Here is a 6917-nt window from a genome sequence, read left to right on the forward strand (position 1 = left end):
TGTGTGTGTGTGTGTGTGTGTGTGTGTGTGTGTGTCAGAACCACAGTCATGAACCGTAAAATGTGGTACATGCAGGTCAAACATGGAACAATCGTGGGTTTTACAAAAGACTCAGAAATCAAGTGGCAATAAAATGTTTACCCTATACTACAACAATTAACATTTTATTGTTTATTTTTTGCTTCTATGAACTTCTTTAAGTTGTACTTTGCTTTTTGAAATACTAGCTTTGACAGAAATCTGTAACATCAAATGACTTCAGTCAAACTATTCCTGACACCTGTGGAAACTCTTATTTGAATTTAAGAGTAATTTATTTTAGTTTTGCTTAAACATATTCCTAAACTCTAAAACTTTCTCAGATGGACATGGCCTAACTCCTGGAGTCAATACTGAACTAATGGAGAAAATACCTTACTTACTAACTGAAAGCTGTCTCCAAGTTCCTGCATTTAATAAGCCATTGCCTTCTCATCCTAAGGGTTGGGTCCAGAGACATTTCCATTTTTCAGTAGGCCCCAGTGTCACCTCTGAGAGTTGAGGACACCCAAAAGATGATTGCGTACTCGTTTCCAGCTGAGTACCTCCGGGATTAGAGGTGGGGAAGTGTCAGTGGTGCATATCTTCATCATCACCAATGCACAGGAGCAACTGAATGACATGTTTGGTCTCATTCATTCATTTTAATGCCCCTGTCATGATCCCTTTTTATTTATCTTGTTTCAAATTAAATAGCCGTAATCATTTAACTCCTACAAAATGAGACCTTTGGCTTCTCCTTCTATCCTTTTGAATCTCAGATATGAGAGCATCACTCATATTCCTCTTTACTACTTTTGTGGAAATCTCCAGCTGAATGCCAATTCTTTAACCCTCTGTATGTTCTATGCACAGCTTAGGAAGTCTGTATTACCCTTTTGTGTCTTTCAGAGGTTAAGTGGAAAAAGCAAACTATGCCATGCAGTATAAAGAATGAGGAGCTATTTTGTCATATAGGCAAAGTAGACTTTAACACAGAACCTCTGAGGAAAATGGCCCAATATGAGATCACCTCTGGGTTTTGGAATACCTGTATCTCCCAGTTCGTTAGACATGCCTGGAACTTTTTAGAATTTACACCAGGAAATACAAGGCAAATTTGGTTTGGTAAAATTACAAGTGCCAGTGCAGATGTCAGGATTCGGGTTCCAATGTTAAGTTTGTTCCAGTCACAGCCCTGGTATAGATGGCAGCTGCCCTAGAGGGCCACCCAGAAGCTGCAGATGTGGCCTGTCTTCTAATGGATGTGGGTCACCAGGAGGAATTTACTTCTGTGCTCCAGAGTCTGTGCTAGCTTCCAAGAGCTTGCTGGAAGCAACCAAATGTGCCAGTTTTGACTTGTAAAGTCCTAAAACAGCCTCAGCCCTAGATACTGAAGGGACTGCTTCCTCCTTTATATTCCATCACAATCCCTAAGGCTAATCCAAAATAACCTCCTACAAGTACCACCTGTCACCACAAAACAGACCTGGTGCACATGTTGGAGGTTCTTCTCAGAAGTTGCTCCTCAACTCTGGAACTGCCTACCCCTTGAGGCTCGTCCGAGCCCAAGCCTGGCCATCTTCTGGAAGTGATGTAAGACCTCCTTGTTTGGGTAGGCATTTAGCAAGTTAGGTTAAGTTCTGAGACACTGTTTGAGGACTTGCTAGTTTCATACTACTTTAATATTTTAATGTTTTTATCATTTACCTTGCTTTTTATTGTAAGACACTATGAACCTTGGGGGAAGATAGTATATTGAATGAATGGCTCCCTTCCGTAGTGGAGGGCCACTTACCAGAGGAGGAAACGGAGAATTTACTGGTGTTTGTACTGTTTGCTGCTTCACAGCACTCCCTGGAGGCACAGGTAGAACAGTTGCCAATGTTTCCGCTGTTTTCACATCCGCTGTTTTCGCATCTGCTGTTTTCGCATCCACTGTTTTCTCTGGGATTCAGATTGATGGCATTGCCACTGCTGCTGCTGGTGTAATCGGGGCCTGAGGTACAGAGGCAAAGGTTATCATTGCTTTGCTCATCTGTTTTTTACTTAACAACATTTCCTCAGTTTCCCTTATTTCATTGATCTGTTGTTCTATCTTTAAATATCCCTAAAGGAATGTATTGGTTTACTATCAGGCCAGAAGGAAAAGCTAAGAACTTTTCTATGGTTTTATTTGTATAACTGGGGTAGTGATACAGGTTAAATTAACCAGTCCATACAGTCAAGGAAAAACAGACCTTTGTGTTCCCAAAAATACACACATGAAGTACAGGCTGCTTCTCTTGCAACTTTAGCACTCTTTTCATTTGATTTGTGCTGCAGAGCCCCCTTGGTATTTAAAAACAGGAATTCAGTTAATAACAAAGCAGTTCTGTTCACTAGATACTTAGGGCCATATTACGCATTGCACTTTGAGCAGCTGCAATGCTGACCAGTGTTAGTTGCTAGCTTGAGTTTGGAGCAGTCACACCTGAAGGCTAAAAAGTGTCCCCCACCTGCCTAGCTGTGACTTGCCACTAGAGGGCTAGTGAGCAGAGACAGGACTAGGAGCTACAGCTGTGAATGGCCACTACAGGGCTGGTGAGCCAGGACAGGCTTCGGTGGGGGTGGGAACATGAATCTGGGAGGCAGAGAGTTAATGGTCTGGGGTTGGGTACCGAAATGGGGGTGGAATGGTAAAAAGAAGGAAGACGGCCACTACAGGATAAAATAAAAAGAAGCAAAAATAAATAAATAAAATAAAGAAGAAGTAAATTAAAGAAGGTCTCATGTTTTAATAAATTGGTATTTAGGATTGGGGTATGAGGGGTGTTGGCCGTGTTTTCCAGGATGGCTGGGAGGTGGGAGCAGTGAGGGAAGGCACTTCTGGTAGAGCTACTTCCCCTGTCCTGGGAAGGGAGCCCCAGCTCATTGGGACCTGATCCAGCCCATTAATATCCCCCTCCCTGCTCTCATTATTTCTCACTCTTGGACCCATCCATGCTCTGTGACTTGGCTAACTGGTATGTACTCTGCAGGCTGTTTGCTGTTGCACCCCTGGGGGTGGTCACACTCTGGGAGGTGGTGGGGGAGTTGGCTTGGTGCCAGAACCCTTCTCCCCAGGTAGTCGTGTTCAAGGGGTAGAAAGTTTGTCCATTCAGAACAGGAAAGTGGGGGAGGGCACACTGCATCCTGGGATGCTGGAGGACTGCAACTTGGGCAGCTCATCTCTGGGAAATGGCTGCACATTAATGGAACATGAGCTAAGTAACATGGATCAGAGAGAAACGTGCCCTAGAATATGTAAACAGGAAATATATTACACTGTGGTCTAATTGATGAATTGTTGGTAAATCACTTTAAAGACATGGCTTCTGTTTCCAGTTCTGCCATTCAATTCTAAGTTACTTAAGTTACAAACCTGTTCTAGCCTCCTGTTTTCACTGCTAAACTGGAATTGTGCAGAGCACAGAATTAAGAGCAACTCCTAGGAGACACGTGACTAGAGCTTAGGCTATATGGTTTCAAGCACAGAGCCTACAAACTGTCTGCAGGACAGCAGAACAGAGCTCTATTTCTAGCCGAGGTGCAAAATTTTTCTAAAAGGTTAGACATGTTGATAAATAGCAAAAAATAAAATTGGCAAATATAATTTAATTTGCTTTGTCCTTGAAAATTGCCCAGGTATTTTTGGTGTAAGGTTTAAAACTTTAGTGTCTAGCATAAGCAAGAATTTCAACCCAAAAGCTTGGAGAAGCTATGAGCTACTGCAAAATAAGGGTGTAATAGAAAGATCCATGCAGCCTTCACTCCTGTTGTTACAGTAACCCCATGTACAAAGCCACAGTAATATCCAGCTCAGAGCTATAGCTGGGATGGCTCAACGCTTACCTGTCTCACATTTCCCACTTAGGCTGTTGTCCAAATGCATCTCACTACAATCTGAGTCTTTCTGCAAAATTAAATATGTAAAAGAAACTTTAATATATTATGATGAAAATTACAAGGTGGATCATGTTCACGGAATAGTCATCAATGTCCAAATGTCTAATTGGGAGCAGGTATTGATTCAATTCAATTCAATTTATTAAGGATTCTGGCTGAAAGTCATGCTCCCAGAAATAACACAACAGACATACAAACATAATATAATGTAAACAGAAATAACAGAAATGCAAATATAATAATATAATAGGCCAACCATCATAAAAGCATTATTCCTACTCCTAGAATTAACATAATCAAGCGCAAGTATGGTGATAAATCAGATCATGAATCTATAAAAATATTGTGCATAGGCCCACAAGACAGCAAAAACAAATATAGTGATAAAATGTATCTGTCATATCAACAGTAAAGGATGTTTAACTCTGATTGCTTCAGCTTTGTAAGCAAAAATTCCAAGATGGTTTACTAATTATGAATCTCTTTGCTGAAGGAGCCATATTACTTTCTCTCTATTTGAGAAGTATGTTAGTTTCTGCAAGAATGGTGATAAATACTTTCTTCCTTATGTCCTTATATAGAGGACATTCTAAGACGTAATGAATAAGAACAGGTATCAAGTGGGGTTCCCTAAGGGTCTATTCTGGGTCTGGCATTGTTCAATATCTAAATTAATGATTTGGAAGATGGGATTGAGTGTACACTTAGCAAATCTGCAAATTTGTACCAAGCTGGTAGGTTGCAGAGATGCTGGAAAAGTAGGATTATAATTCAGAATTATTTTCATAAACTAGAGAAATCGTTTAAAATTAACCAAATAAAATTCAGTAAGGACAAAGTGTAAATTCCTGCAATTGGGACAAGCAATCCTTCAACATATAAATGCGGAAGTAATGAACAGGGTTGAGGTGATTGTTGCCTCTGTAGATGGCATTGGTGAGAACAGTATTGGAACACTGCATCCTTGTTCTGTTTTCTACATTGTTGAATATCCATTCAACATTTGTTGAGCATTGTTAAAATACTGGAGAGGTCACAGAAAAGAACCGGAAAAGGCTCAAGTTTGGAGAAAATGCCAGACAGGGAAATACTTAAAAAGCTCAGTCTGTTTCACTTTAAAAGGAGATTGAGACTTGCTTATAGGGGATACATACTCCCACGGGGAAAGAATACTGGGTGCCAGTGGGCCCCATAAACTGGTGGAAAAAGTCAAGAAAGCCAATGGCTGGAAACTCAATCCAAGCACATTCAAATAAGAAACTGAGCACAAATTTTTTACAGTGAGTGTGTTGAACCAGGAGAAAAAACTACCAGAGGTAGTGGTGGATTTCCAATCTCTTGAGGGCTGTGAGATATGCTTTATCTAAACTTAAGATCCTGGTTTTCATACAAAGTTAACTGTGCCAAACTGGATGGCCTGTCATAGTGAAGACCAGACTAGATGATCTAATTAGACTTTCAGGCTTTAAACTCTGAATGAAATGATATGTCTTTTAGATATGTATCATTATGTCACTTTTTATTTTAGGTTCAAGACTTGCATGGGTGATGAATTTCATACCTGTGAAGATCCTCTGTTTTTCTGCATGAAATCATACTCCAATGTTAGTGAAGAGAATGAAGTCTTCCTAATGTCATTTCCACTGAGAACAGAAGATAGACAAGAAGGGCCGACTGTGCATTCTTCTAGAGGGTGGAAAAACATCAATATATCATTTTAAATATCTTGTTGCTACACAAAAGAAACGTGAGAGAGTAGAATGCTAGAAAGAGTTTATGCCATGAATTGTACAATACCTATATTTGTGAGAAATGCAGAAAAAGATGTAAAAGGAGGGAAATTCTTTACAAGGGACTTCAGAGAAGATAGATGCTTTGGAAGTGAGAAGTAATGGCATTTGCAGACCTGGCATGCAAGGCAAAGGCAGAAGACTGTACATATTATCTTATAGATACCTTCATTTTTAATCTTTTGTTTTTCTGATAAAAGCTTGTCCAGGCTCTTTCCAGGACTTTCAAATGCTACACTTTGATAAGAATGCTCTTGCAGTTTCCTCAGGTGGTATGCCATTTTTTTCTCTAGCAATACTCTCTTCTACAGAATTAAAGAAAAATGATAGGTATTTAACACAAGTTTCCTGATCTCAAGAGCAAAAGAACAATCTTGAACACAATGATATTTTGATAATGTTTCAGTTCATACTTTTCTAATATTTCATAATTAAATATATTAGCTATCAGTGTAACATGTAGATATAAAATGTGCTTTGGTTTTATTAACAATAATGAATATTTATGACTGTTTCTAGTTTTCAAATAAAAAATGACTTAATCTGTCAGTATTAATAAAAAGAGACAGGAAAATTCTACCCAAATTATTCTTACCCAAAAAGCACCTATTTAGTTCTAATTCCATTTAGGAAACAGAAAAACAGATGACAAAGTCCAGTTTCAACAAATGGACTTCTTATCTGTAAGAAACCTGTATAAGCTGAATTCAGAATCTGAATTTCCCAACAATTATCAACTGGAAATTACTTGTCAAGAATCTTGTATACATTTCCATACACAGACGTAGTTACTGTGGGCATCTATACACAGACAACGAGGCTGCTCCAATGCACTGTAATTACATTAATCAAGTCTGCTGGAGCATGGTAATTACTGCATTTGAGCTTTAGATAAAGGTCCTCCGCCACCATTTTTAAGAGCAGGGATGCTGATATGCAAGATGCTCAGGATGCTTTATTTAGAGTGTCTCTTGGAGCTGCTCTAATAAAAGCACCCTTGCCCTGCCCTCCTCCCCGAGCATGTGTATAAACAACCTTTGTGTTTGTATAGCTCTAAAGGCCTGCTTTATATGGAGATTGTCTCTATATAGAAAAGTCTATAGGCATGCTTTATATGGAGATTGATAGATTACAATTAAGTTATAAAGAAACCAGTTGTAGTGTTAAAATGGGAAATTGCTG

The 6917-nt window shown here is 39.3% G+C and overlaps 1 long non-coding RNA gene across 1 annotated transcript; it reads right to left on the reverse strand.

Moving 5' to 3' along the window:
- Positions 1-1830: 1830 nt before the first annotated feature.
- LOC109299425 lies at positions 1831-6033 on the reverse strand. The gene is made up of 3 exons (XR_002097836.1): positions 5507-6033; positions 3892-3952; positions 1831-2017 (listed from the first exon to the last, which is right to left on the reverse strand). It is a non-coding gene; the product is annotated as an uncharacterized LOC109299425 (long non-coding RNA).
- Between the last annotated feature and the right edge of the window lie 884 nt (positions 6034-6917).

The sequence above is a fragment of the Gavialis gangeticus genome, unplaced genomic scaffold, assembly GCF_001723915.1.
Source record: "Gavialis gangeticus isolate Ggan-Ray unplaced genomic scaffold, GavGan_comp1, whole genome shotgun sequence".
Lineage (NCBI taxonomy): Eukaryota > Metazoa > Chordata > Crocodylia > Gavialidae > Gavialis > Gavialis gangeticus.